This window comes from Marmota monax, unplaced genomic scaffold (genome assembly GCF_021218885.2).
Source record: "Marmota monax isolate L192 unplaced genomic scaffold, Marmota_monax_Labrador192_F-V1.1 WCK01_AAM20220418_F8-fsc00256, whole genome shotgun sequence".
Classification (NCBI taxonomy): domain Eukaryota; kingdom Metazoa; phylum Chordata; class Mammalia; order Rodentia; family Sciuridae; genus Marmota; species Marmota monax.
Window position 1 is genome coordinate 1579091 of NW_026692286.1, and position 13670 is coordinate 1592760.

The 13670-nt window shown below is 35.6% G+C and overlaps 1 protein-coding gene and 1 non-coding gene across 2 annotated transcripts in view; one reads left to right on the forward strand and one right to left on the reverse strand.

Moving 5' to 3' along the window:
* The window catches only part of Ppm1l (protein phosphatase, Mg2+/Mn2+ dependent 1L), a 317871-nt gene that overhangs the window by 75537 nt on the left and 228664 nt on the right, over positions 1 to 13670 (forward strand). The gene's annotated exons all lie outside the window — the stretch shown is intronic.
* Positions 1518 to 1624, reverse strand: LOC124090112 (U6 spliceosomal RNA). Its single transcript, XR_006850956.1, has one exon. It is a non-coding gene; the product is annotated as a U6 spliceosomal RNA (small nuclear RNA).

A 13670-nucleotide genomic window follows, 5' to 3' on the forward strand; every position in this document is an offset into this window, starting at 1 on the left:
TTTGACAAAGCTCAAAAAACAAAAAAAAACAAAAACAAAAAAAAAAAAAAAACAACATAAAAATCTGTTCTTTCAGCTGTTTGAAATATATATTCATAATTGTTATATAAAGTTACCATAATATGTGGTAGTACCCCAGAACTTCTTGCTCCTAGCTGATGTACAAGGTTTCCCTTTTTTCTGCAACCTTGCTAGCAACTTGATATCTAAATTTAATCTTTTTGATATTAGCCATTCTTAGTGGGGTGAGGTGATATCTCATTTTGGTTTTGGTTTACATTTTTCTGATTATTAGTGATGTTGAGCATTTTGTTTTTCATGTACCTGTTTATGTTTTCTTTTGATAAATGTCTATTTACGTCTATTGCCCTTTTTTTTTTTTTTTTTAAGTACCTGGGATTGAACCCAGGGACATTTAACTAGTGAGTCATATCCTCAGCCCTTTTTTCATATTTTATTTAGAGACAGGGTCATGCTAATTTGCTTAGGGCCTCCCTAGGTTGCTGAGGCTGGCTTTGAACTCATGGTCCTCCTCAGCCTTCTTAGCTACTGAGATCACAGGCGTGCACCGCCCTGACTCTATTGCCCATTTTAAAATCAGGTTATTTATTGTATTGCTATTGAGATCTTGTAGTATATATTTTGGACACTAAACCCTTGTCAGGTGTATACTTTCTCCCATTCTGTAGGTTCTCTCTGTAATGTTGATTGTTTTCTTCGATGTTTAGAAGCTTTTTAATTGAATATAATTCCATTTGTCTATTTTTGCTTTGTTTTCTGTGCTTTGGGGATCCATGTCATATTTTTATAATCTGTTTCCTGATTTGGTCCTCATTTTCTTTTCTTTTTAAAAATATTTTTAGTTGTATATGGACACACTACCTTTATTTTGTTTATTTTAGTTTTTTTTTTTTTTTTTTTATGTGGTACTGGGGAGTGAGCCCAGTGCCTCAGGCATGCTAGGCCAATATTCTACCACTGAGCCACAACCTCAGCCCTCATTTTATTTTCTTTGAGTATAGCTTTTCATTTTTAAAATTCTTTTTGGGATCCCTAAACATTAAAATTTTAATTTAACCTTTCTTTTTTTTCCTCTCCTTTATTATATACATAATATCTTTATCTCTTTATGTTTCCTCAATTAACATTTAACTCCAAAGGATGATAAAATGGAAAGATTTCTAAATTATACCAGAAACAAAAATTGATCTACTTTAGAAAAAAATTAAAAAAACTCACTTTTCTCCCCTCTTCCTTTTTTTTTTGCATTACAATTTTTAATACACCATTAGACCACAATTTATCATATCTCTGATTGTATGTAAGGTATGTTGGCACCAAATTCACATCTTTTTTTAACATTTTTTTTCATTTATTTTTTAGTTGTAGTTGGACATAATACCTTTATTTATTTATATTTATGTGGTGCTGAGGATCGAACCCAAGGCCTCAAACGTGCGAGGCGAGCGATCTACCGCTGAGCCACCACCCCAGCCCTCAAATTCATATCTTAATAAAAAAAAATGGAACACTTCACAAATTTGTGTGTCATCCTTGTGCAGGGGCCATGCTAATCTTCTATGTATCATTCCAATTTTAGTGTATGTGCTGCTGAATCAAGCACTAATTTAATTTTTCTTAATTTTGTATTCCATTTTATGCTCCAGTGCCTAGGACACTGTTATGAATATGGAAAAAGCTTAGTTAGTTAAACAAGATAGCCCCCAAAGATTCTTTTTTGAAGTCAGTTTATTCATGAGTAATATTCTTGTATCCTGGTGTAGACTGGCTTCCCTTATTCCTGATATATCTTTATAGGAAGGTAGATAAATAAATAGCCTCTTACAATGGAATACTTTCTATTTGTTAGCATTTTCCAATTTAAATAAGCATATAAAAGCCTACATTAGGACGTTAAAAGGTCAAAAATCTTTGTCAATAATAATGTTACTAATAATAATATTAATAAATTTATGATGACAAAATGATGTTTTAGTTTAAATCATACAAAATTGTAAATATAATTTTTCTTTTAAAATTTTTTAATTTGTTTTAATTAGTTATACATGACAGCAGAACACATTTTGTTTCATAGTACACAATTGGAGCACAACTTTTTTCATTTCTCTGGTTGTACACAATGTACAGTAGTACCATTTGTGCAATCATACATGTACCTAGGGTAATGACGTCCTTCTCATTCCACCATCTTTCCTACCTCCATGCCCAATCCTCTCTCTTCCTTCCCCTTTACCCAATTCAAAGTTCCTCCATTTTTTCCATATCCCCTCACCCCATTATGGGTTAGCATCCACTATTCAGAGAGAATATTCAGCCTTTGGGTTTTTGGGGTTGGCTTACTTCGCTTAGCATGATATTCTCCAGCTCCATCCATTTATCTGCAAATGCCATAATTTTATTCTCTTTTAATGCTGAGTAATATTCCATTGTGTATATATACCACAGTTTCTTTATCTATTCATCTATTGAAGGGCATCTAGGTTGGTACCACAGTTTAGCTACTGTGAATTCAGCTGCTATAAACATTGATATGGCTGTGTCACTATAGTAGGTTGATTTTAAGTCCTTTGGGTAGAGACTGGAAATTGCCCATATTTGACCATGACCTGTAAAAGTGGCGTTTTCTTATAGTTTAGCCTAAAATGCTAGTAATGATAGCAGCTCATTTGCATTGACTACTTACAGTGCTAAATGATTTCATGCATTATTGGATCCTCTAACCTCATGAGCAAGTATTGTCACTTCTCCCATGTTATAGACAATGTTAGAGGAGAAAGTAACTTTTCTGAAGTCACTTAGAGCAGCACTCTTAATGTTTAACTCTCTTATTTTGCCTGGCAGAGTTGATTGAGTGAATAGACTACGAGAAGACAAGAAGAAAGTTAAGAATATTTGGCTGTTAAAAACAGTATCAGATCTAACACTTTTTTGAGGTATTGCTATTTTGAAGTCATTTTATCATCAGAAGAGAAATGCACAAAGGCTCCTAGTTTGTTTGTTTGTTTTTGGTCTTTGGCTGATATTTGTGAACACTCAATAACCATGCCCAGCAGGTGCTATAAAACAGAGCAGGTTGTAGCCAGCTTCTACAGTATGAATAAGGATTAAGATCCTTTCTCCCTTTGTTGCTTTTGATAACCTTCAACTTTTCTAGGCAAGAGTTTGCCTTTCTGTGTAGATTTTTGACACATAGCTGTGTAAAACTGTCTAGCTGATCTGCATGAATCTTATTACTTTCTGCCTAGATGTGTGGTACCTTCCAGAATCTGTGCTGCAGAGGGCTAGTTTTGTCCCTCTTGGTTAGCCTGACCACTCTGCCTTGGGATGACTGTTAGGATTCCATTGTTTTTAGACATAGCCCCACCATAGGTAAATCATTAGTCTTACCTCTGAGATGAGTCAAACTAAATAGCTTCTTATGGTAGATATGAGTCCTCTGGCATATGGGTGTTCAAACTTTAATTTTTTTGGGGGTAGGGTTGGGGATTGGTTCCAGGGCCTTGTGCATGTGAGGCAAGCACTCTACCAACTGAGCAAGCCCAAGCTATAATTTTTAATTACAGCTTGGGCTTTAACGTGGAATTTGATCCATGGCTCAGTATATGGTTTGGGGTCTTTGTTAGACTGTGGCTTAATGATGCTATTTGTTTTAATTTTTTCTTTTATTATACTTTTTAATATTTTTAGAGGCCATTAAAACAATTGGTAAATGGAGTATAATAAGTATTTTGTGAAATTAATTAATATGGAATACTAATAGCAACAGAAAGTTGCACTTGAATATTGAGTTATAGATGAGTTTCTCTGGTAATTTTGCATATTAATTGCTGAAAATACATGAATGTACTCCAGGTACAGATGAATTCCCTCCCTGATAGAATCATCATTCAGTCTACTAGATGTTTAAAGTTCATTTAAAAAAATATTTATTTTTTTAGTTGTAGTTGGACACAATATCTTTATTTTATTTATTTATTTTTATGTGGGGCTTAGGATCAAACCCAGGGCCTCACATGTACTAGGCCAGTGTTCTACTGCTGAGCCACAACCTCAGCCCTTAAAGTTAATTTTTTAAAGGTAACATGAACTTAGAATAAGGTGTGAGACAAATTGTGAAAATACCATTTCTGATACTACTCAGTCATTTCTTTTTTTAATGTAAAAGTACTATCTTTAAAAGAAAATGTGTATTTACAACACTCATTGAAACAAATATATTGGATAATGGCAACAATCCTTGGATGGGAAGCAGCATTGCAAAATTTGACTCCGTTTTATCACTCCCAAGAATTTCCATTAGGTCTCCAATATAGAATTATTACTTGTAAAAAGAGATCAGCCAATTTGATGAAGGGGCTATAGGTCTGCAGATAATTGAACAAATATATCATGGTTTAAAAAATCACACATGAGATGACAATTACAGTGAATAGGGCAGAGGAAAGAAAAGAAAAGGGAAAGAAAAGGAAAAGGAACAATGATGGATTTGTGTGCAATAAAATGTAGTTTCAATACCAGCCTACTTAACATGCTTTCTCAGTAGGAGGCCATTGTTCTTTCTCAAACTCTTTTTGCTTGGCTGTTTTCCTTCACTGTTTAGGAGGAGGACCGTCCTCCTCCTCCCAATCCCCTTCTAGTTTTTGACCACAGACTAAGAGTGTTGCTGAGGTTGTTAGGGAAGTAATGGAATTTGCATCTGCAAATGTGGTCAGCCTCTGCAAGGAGGCTTCCATTACAAATGCTCCTGTTATCTCTCTGAAATGCTTTATTTCTGGTTGATTTTTTTAAAAAATAATTTTAATGTTTAAAGAGACTTCTATATTGGGGCTGGGGATGTGGCTCAAGTGGTGGCGTGGTCACCTGGCTGTGTGCGGCCGGGGTTCGATCCTCAGCACCACATACAAACAAAGATGTTGTGTCTGCCAAATACTAAAAAATAAATATTAAAAAAATTCTCTCTCTCTCTCTCTCTCTCTCTCTCTCTTTAAAAAAATAAAGAGACTTCTATAGATTATTACTCTTTTCCTTTCTTTTAGGGGTGTGCATGCCTTGATATGCAAAATGCACACTGCAAAAGTATTTCAGTATAAGGAGTTAAGTTTTGGGGTATGTGTGTTATTCTAAAAATAGGAGTTGCAAAACTGGGGAAAATGTGTGCATATTTTAGTATCCAAATACTTTTAGTATTTAAAAGTATTTCTACTTTTAAAGAAAATAATTGGAGAGGTAGGATAGAAAATATAAAAGTATGTGGCCAAGTCACAAGTCACAATTAGATTATGTTTTCACACAGGCTTTTGCACACTCTTTCCAGTTGACTAATGACTGAAACGGATTAATGTGTATGGAAGCCACATGGATCAATGGGTTTTACTTCTTGAAAGGATGCAAGTACAGTGCTTACATATCTCCCAAAGTGGCAGGTAATAGGTTACTTTACCTACACATATATGTATTCCATACCTTGCTTGCCCATGTTTACCAAGTGCTAAGTCACGACACATGGTCTAAGTAAGGGTATGTTTATGGGGACTGTACAACAGAATATTTGGAATTGGGACTGTCCTCTGAAATTCATGCATTCAGCATGCATTCATTAAGTCCTTATGGAATGTTTACTAAATGCTGAGCATTATTATGGGTACTGGGGATGCAGTGGTGACAAAATAGTAAAAATTACTTATCCTCTAGAGGGGGTAGATAGACAAATATATATAAGATATATAAGGTATATTAGTGATACAGTACTAGGGAAAACCAAAGCATAGAAAGAAAGGGGCTAGCAAACATTGCTAGGGCAGTAGAAAATGAAATTTTTGATAGGGAGTGAGTGATATTTATTTCTGGGACATGTGGTTCTTGTCCCACAGCTCCAGGTCTCCTGCATAATTTCCTTAGACTATACAACCTGCACAGACCTCAAGAAAAGAGGACTGACATTTCATTGTGTAGAGAGGTTTTACCATTCCAAACAAAACAAAACATTCCAAGCACTTTTTAATTATTGTAGGTTGCCAAAAATCAACTGAAACAACTAAGTAGCAAAGAGCTAGAGATCCTGAGAAAGATGCATAATTAAAAAAAAAAAAAAACTGCTCCTAATTCAAACATTTGAGTCTATGTTTCTATACCTCTAATAGGATTGTCATTCTTCCATTAGTTAAGGAGAACAACCATTAGAAAGAAGCAGTAATTCTAGGGCAATGAAGTTTACTTAGTGAGAACATGATACACCTGTCATTTATTGGCTCAAGGAAGTACAAGCAGTGGGAGACTTTAAGTTTCCTCCATCTTCTAGAGCATGCCCTGCATGCTGCCTTTATTTGTTTGTTTGTTTGTTTATTTATTTATTTTTGGCCTATTGGGTTTCCCTACCTGTTGCATGGGTTTCTGCTCTCCATCCTTATTTTTGTTTGTCAAAACTCTATTCATCTCCTGATGACAGGGGCCCAGCCTTTTATCTCTGTTTCTGTGGTATCTGGCACAAGTAAATGCACAACAAATGTCTAATACATAAAAGAGTGCATGGATTGGGAGGCTGAGACAGGAGGATCACAAGTTCTAAGCTAGCCTTAGCAAAAGTGAGGTGATAAGCAACTCAGTGAAACCCCTGTCTCTAAATAAAATACAAAAATAGGGCTGGGGATATGGCTCAGTGGTCAAGTGATCCTGAGTTCAATCACCGGTAAAACTGCCCCCATTCAAGGGGATGAATGGATGAAACAGGGGAGCATGATTGGCATATACCTACTTCATTTTACTGTCCACAAATTTCTGTTACAAGTGCTGTTTCCAGACTTTGTCCTATCTCTGACTTAGACTCATCTTCCTTTCACATTCCTCTCATTAAACAAAACAAATAAATTTGGTTTAGGAGGATGCCAGAAAACTCAACCACCAGAGAGGGAGGCTTGCCCTTTCATGTTTCTGAGTGGCCATCAGGTACATTTTACTTTTTTTTCCCACTTCCCCTTAAAAAAATGGCTGATTTTTCCTTACTGTGGCCTTCTGTTCCTTCTTTCCTCACTAACTCCCTTCTCATCCTTCAGGTAGACAGACGGGAGTAGGATTTCATTTGTAGCTTGTCAGCTCTTCTTGTCAGTGGGCAGAGATATGGTTGAGCTTTAAGAGGGGCTTGGGAGGTAGAGTTATTATGGGAGCAGCAGCTTTGGTTTATAACAGGTGGTAAGAGGGGGATGAGTACACACATATTTTCCAGTTCATTAAAGAGAGTGAAATTCCCAAGCTTTGAACCCATTGGCATGCCTTTCCTGCCCTATTCTCTAATATATTAGTGTGCCCTTCACACATTGTACCTCAGCCTGTTAAGGTACAGCCTGGCAGCTGCTTCTCAGATCAAGTGGGTTGGTTTGTCACTAAAACAGGGCTGGAAATCCTTAGAGCAGTGGAAAAAACAAGGAGAAATCCCCAAAGCTTGGCATGATGAATCTTGGCTTTGTGAGCTTAATTTGTTCACTGCTTAGGCAGTTATTTGGTACATTGTTTTTTCTTAAACTTAGTTTAAAATAAAGCCTAGGAATTTTCTATTGTTATCATCATTTTCATTATCCTTATGGTTGTTGTCACAGCTGCTATTAGTGAATGCCAACTCTGATCCATGATCTTTATGCTTTACATGGATTAGTTCATTTAATCCACAAATACATTTACCAAGGAAGAGTTGACCCTAAGCTTTTAACTATAATTTCATACATTAGTAAGAAAAACTATAAATTTTCTATTGTAGGTATAAGCTTCAAGGTAGGATAAAGCCATGAAGGGAAGTCATTCATAAATAGGAATATTTTATGTTATTCCCACTTTACCCTAAAAATTTAGTAAATAGATTTCTATATGGATTAAAGAAGTTTGGATTCACATAAAAGAAAAATGAGTCAAATCATAATTATATGCTATTGGTCTAAAAATTAGATTCTGAGGGCTTCTCACTTATTGGTAAATTTTTATGGTCATACACATGAGATGGTAGGACTGGTTCTGTTTTCAGTTTACAAGTGTGCATGCTACAATAGGGAAAATTAATAAAAGACTTAAAATTGAATTAAAAACTTATTTTAAAATGTTTTATTTTACTTATATATCTTGATGTTTTATTTTCTCATGCAATTTCAAGTCTCCTTTAAATAGTTTAAAAATAGCTTTTAAGTCTGCTACTTGTAAGCATGCATACGATTATAGCAGTAGTAGACTTAAGAGTATTTAAGAACTATTTAGAGCAGCTTTCTAATTGCCCACTTTAGCACAGATTATAAATCAACAAACATTTTCTAAATTCCTGTTCCATGCCAGGAGTGGTGTTAGATGTTGGGGATGGAATTCAGCTAAACACTACCAATTGCAGCCTGCACCTACCTTGGACAGCACCCAATAGGGTTTAATAGGGGATGCACTGGAATGCTCTTGTTTAAACATGTTTCATTTTTGCCAGTAGAGCCCAGGCTTTTCATTAGTGGCCAAATGATTAGAAATAAATTTATGTGTTGTCTGAATTAACTTATTTAAAATATTTTTTAATTGTAGATGGACACAATATCTTTATTTTATTTATTTATTTTTATGTGGTGCTGAGGATCGAACCCAGTGCCTGATATGTGTGCTGAGGATCAAACCTAGTGGCTCATATGTGCGAGGCAAGTGCTCTACCATTGAGCCACAACCCCAGTCCCCTGAATTAACTTTTTAATTAAAGTCAGTGTTGGGTTTGGGGGAGGCAGTATTAAGTATGGTTTGAATAAGAGTTGATGGCAGTAGAGGCTTTGTTCATGTTTTCCTTTGCAATGTCCCAGTATCATGGTCTAATTTGAGTGGAATTAAGCTTAAACAGCTCAAAATTATATAGTTAATACACCCTTTTTCAAATACTATTTCAAGTTAATGTAAGTCAGCTACCATGATTCTGATCCACAAAGACTGGTAGAAATGGATGTGGGCAGGTGGCAAGGGCCCCTGCATTGCTAGTTCATGGGGACTGATGAGGTATTTTGATTTTTTTTTTGTAACAATCTTATTAGGCCACCTTCTAGGGTTGGACAGGCTGTTTGTTAGAAGACCAGAATCTCTGTGAGGCAATGAGCAGAGATATAAGAGATCAAGGTTGAATCCCAGATGCCTCTTATTTGCCACCGGTGTTGTCTCAGGTTTGTTTTATCATCAGTAAAACAGATATGGTAGACTTTTTATAGGCTTTCGTGAAGATTTAAATCCAAAGCACCCAGCACAGTGTCTGACTTTTTCCAGGCATTGACTTTCTTCATTTCTAGTGATCCCCAGTATGAAAATGGTGTTAGAATATGTACCCTGTATTGTTCTACAGGTAGTATTTATATAGGTAATGATAGTCACTACTTTTTATATTGATTGCAGTTGGAAATGTAGTATTTTCATTATAAGAAAGGTGTAAATTCAGTCACTCTTGCTGAATATCTTTTTATGTAGCAGGCTTTGTAGAATATATTAGAGATATGAAAATGAATAAGAATTCATTTTATTCAAGGAGTTCAGTCTATTAAGGAAAAGGGATGTAGAGTTAACTATCTAGAGTGGAATGTAGTGAACTGTTTTTGCTGAATAGATACACTGCTGTGTATTACAGGGTTGGTCAGGACTCTGCCTGCTGGCATGGTGGAGTTAGGCCAGGCAAGGCTTGTCAGAGATGTCATTTAATTGGGCTTTGGGATATGATGGACCTCAGGGGCGGGGCAGAGAAAGGGTCATATAAACAGAAATTACAGTCAGAAGAGATCATCTATGGCGAGGCATGGAGTTAGAAGGTGCCTGATGTACTCTAGGGAGTCTGAGGAATCCAGTGTGACTGGATTCTAAAATAGTTGAGATTGTGCAAGTGAGACTAGAAGTACAGCTCAAGTCATACCTTGTTCATATTCTTATGATCTCTGAAAAGAATGCATTTCTTAACTTACATTTTGAAATAATCATAGATTCATAGGAAGTTTCCAAAATAGTGGATAATCTCTTGAAGTCTTCACTTAACTTCTACCAATGATGACATTCTGAATAACTGTAGTAAAATATTAAACTGAAGAAATAAGAATTGATACAGTATTACTACCTGGGCTACAGAATTTGCATATTTACTTGCTTTCACATGCACTCCTGCGTGTGTGTGTGTGTGTGTGTGTGTGTGTCTGTGTGTGTGTGTGTTTCTATTCATCACAAGGAACTCCCTTTACTCTCCATTTATATTCAAATCTGCTTCCCATGCCTATCCTGCCCCCTGGCAATCATATTTCATAATCTTATGAAACATTTTTTTAAAATGAAACACAATGCTCTTGAGATCCATTCAAGTTTTTTTTTTTCATGTATAATAACTTGTTTCTTTTTATTTTGGAGTAGTATTCCATTGTATTGCTTGACCATTCGCCCACTGAGGAGCATTTGAGATATTTCAATGTTGGGTTATTTTGAGTAATGCCATCATGGGCATTCTTGTACAGATTTTTGTGTGAATATAAATTTTCATTTTTTTAGAGTGGGGTTCTGAGTGTTTGGGAGGAATCTTGAATTTAGATATAGTTTTGAACCTACCTCTAAAAGCCAAGAATACAGTGGTAAATATGTTAGTTGATGAGCAAGCTCAGTATCCACATCTCATTGTGCTTTCAATGTTGTCTGTTGTGACTTTTTATCTTTATGAAGACTCCGATCTACAGGGACCAATTGGGGTAGTGGGATGGTCAAAGAAATACAGGCTAGAAGCCACAAAATACTTTTGGTATAACTCAAAATTTCGACTTGTATTTTTAAAATAACGTAGTTCACATCAAAATTGTATATAAATTCCTCTTCTCTATTTCTTTCAGCCACCTGCATATTCATAGCTCTTTTATTCCCCCTCCAGAATACTCCTCCATCATCCATGCATCTTATCTTTTCTCACCGGCTGTACACTCTTACCTATTAAATTCTTGGATTTTCATACTTCTCTTTACTGTTGCCTCCACCCAAGAATTTTCCCTTCTCATTTTTGCCTTCTTATTCTACTAACCATGTTCTCCACCCCTAGCCCCACCACTTGGCTGATTAACAATTGTGTGTTCCCATTTGCAGGGGTACTTTACACTGAGCCACATTCCCAGTCCTTTTTATTTTTTTGAGACAGGGTCACTACATCTTGCTGAATTTCAGAGGCAGGCCTCAACTTTGTAATCCTCCTGCCTCAGGCTCCCCAAGTGCACCACCACCCCTTGCTGGACTTGATTCTGTAGACAGTGAATTAGAAAGCGGAGGGTCTAGCACAAATAATAAAAACTCAGTGGCTTTTAAGTTTAGAACAGAAGCAGCATACAGCTCTGCACTCAAGTGCTTTATGATGGAAGACATGAGTGAAAAGCACTGTGTGCAGACTCTTCACTTCTGAATGGGGATGTAGGTAGGGTAAGCTGCTTAATTTTTACTCTTCCCTTTCCTCTTCTAAGATTGTTATAACATTTTTTTTAAAAAAAGTCTTAAATGTATTAATTCAAATTTGACCTTCCTTACTCTGTGATAGTTCTAATACCCAAAGCTATTTTCAGTTGTTCCAGATTGTCACAAAATTTTGATGTCCAAGTGCCAACTAGAGGAGCCAAACCTGGTCTTTGGAGGATTGTTTTTAAAATCTGATTCTAAATAAAGCACTTTGGGACAGAAAAATAAGATGTGGCCTAGTTCTAACTCACCATTCAGCTAAAACTATATGTAGTTTTTTTCTTCTTTGCCTAAATATTTGTCTGGCTCTTTTAGAGCCAAAAGGCATACAACCCAGAGCCAAGAATATTTAGATTTCCTCCTTACTTCTTCATTTTTTCCAGAGTAGTTTTTGGCTTCTACTATACTTAAAAAGTTACACTTACAAAGACATTTCTCCAAAGAAAATTTTGGTTTTGGTTTGTTTTAAATTCCTGGCCTTTCCCCTGTCCTCCTTGCAAATCATTGAATCGAAATTTTATTTGCATTTTGAATTATGAGCTATATTGATAGGATTTACCTCTTAATATCTAAAATTAAGTTCTGGCCAACAGTGTCCATATCAGTAGCAGGAATTGTGGTTATAGGGAAATAGTGTATAATGCAAGCTTTAGAATCAGAAAAGTCTTGGTGGTCTGAGTGTCTTACTGTGACTGCTTGTCATTTTTTTTTTTGAATTTCATGGGTAGAAGAACTTACAGCAAGTTCCTTTCTCTCTATATAAATGAACTTTATCCTTAGACTTATAATAGCATAGTGTACATAAGAATACAAATAGACCTTTAAGGATAGCCCTTTGCCTATAGACCTTCTGAGACTAGCTGAGATACAGAGAAAAGGAATTGGAGCGAGTCCCTGGGCAGATAGTGGGCTGAGAGTGATGGCTCCTCAGGTTCTAGGCTCCTATGTTCTCTGAGCCTTGCTTCTTCATCTTTAAAATGGAAAACGGTATTTACCTTATAGGATAGTTATGTAAATAAAAATAGAAAATTCAGCACAATGCAAGGCCTATACTATTACTCAGTGAAATGGTAGCTATTATTGGTGAATGGTAAGATTTCAATGGATTTGTATTTTTCATCTGTGTTACTTTCTTCCTTGGGTTTTATGTCCTTTCCTACCACTGTAGAGGTTGAAGGTATGTTCATATCCCAGGATTCTTGTTACGAGTGGAAAAAAATAAACCTTGGAATAGAAGTAGTCTTAAAAGTTACCCAGACAGTGTTGGGGTTGTGGCTCAATGGTAGAGCACTTGCCTAGCATATGTGAGGCACTGGGTTCGATCCTCAGCACCACAATAAACAAACAAACAAACTAATTAATTAATTAAGGTATTGTGTTTGTCTACAACGAAAAAAAAAGTTACCCAGAAAAGATCAGTGTAAATTCCTAAACTATTGGCTTAACTTGGTCTTAATACTGCAATGGAAACTGAGATATATGGCTTATTCTCTGCTGGCTAATATTATGGAAGAGGAGATGATCAGATTTTGATGGATAATTGACAGCTTCTGCCAAGACATTCAACATGTGTCTGTGACTCGGACTAGTGTCCCCATGGAAACAAAACCTATCATGATGTTTTCCTCAAAGATTATATAATCATCTTAGATATTCTGTATGTGTTTTTGTTTCACTGATATTCTTAATGTACAATATTTTACCTCAGTTTCTAATCAAATTATAAAGCATTTTGATTTTCCAATTAAAAAGGTTAAGATATTGTTTATAGTCATCCAGTCTAGTATTACCATTATTACTTTTTATAATAGTGAGATCTTAAAATTCAAGATATAATTTTTTCAACAGAGCCTCACCGAAACCTCAACTGATGCACACTTTTGTGCCAGTTTCTGCTTTGTAGTCACAGATGCCTATAGTGATCATTACCTCTAGAATTCTTAGGGTCACATGAAATAAAATATTTACCACAATCATAGTAAATATATAAAAATAATTGATCATGTATCTGAAAATGTACTTTCTATGTACCTAAACTTACTGTTGTAAAAACTCTTGTCTATATATTTTTTCTATTTGTTTTTAATCATCTGTCTATTAAGAGTCCTTAAGCTGAATTAAAACTTTTTTATATTGAGATAATTGTAGTTTCACATGCAGTTGTAAGAAATAATACAGAGAGATCCCATGTACTGTTT